Raw genomic sequence first — 696 nt, forward strand, 5'->3', positions numbered from 1 at the left:
AAAATTGAATAATTTAGATTTTATTGGAAAGTTAAAAGCTATTGTTGCTACATTGAATAGTAACAGCATTGATGTATTAATATTGTTCTGTATCCTCTTTATAGTCCTCTTACAAAGGCAAAGACAAAAATAAGTGGTGAAAAAAGAATAACACTGCATGTTGTTTTTCAATTATTAAAAAGATGGGGGAGAAGATAGAGCTGAAGCACAGCCATCTTGGGAGAACAGTCTGCACACAGATGTTCTTAAAGCCAGTCTAAGGATAAAGTGTGGGAAGAGACTTGTTCCCTAGTTCTGCACACAGACAAGGGACTTGCGTCCTGCAAACTAGCTCAAGAAAAGTAACTCTTCCTGATATATGAATACACCTTTGTTCTTGGCAGTTGCACGTCAGTCACAGTTATATTAGTTAGAGCAAGTTCTAATCAAAAGTAGATTGTGCACAATATGTTGTTCATTTTTCCATTGCTTATTAGTCAAAAGCCCATTGTCCTGGTTTCTAGAAAAATTATTAATAGATAACTATGCATATGCAAGGTTTTTAATAATATTGCTTCTAAATTTTATAATGCATGGTAGTCTTTGAAAATTGCTTTAAGTATATCTGAAAGCAGAGAATACCAGAAGAATGTCTATCTGTGTTTCATTGATTATGCAAAGGCATTTGACTGTGTGGATCATAACAAACTGTGGCTG

The sequence above is a fragment of the Elephantulus edwardii genome, unplaced genomic scaffold (genome assembly GCF_000299155.1).
Source record: "Elephantulus edwardii isolate Elephantulus edwardi_28Jun2011 unplaced genomic scaffold, EleEdw1.0 scaffold00013, whole genome shotgun sequence".
Taxonomy (NCBI): Eukaryota; Metazoa; Chordata; class Mammalia; order Macroscelidea; family Macroscelididae; genus Elephantulus; species Elephantulus edwardii.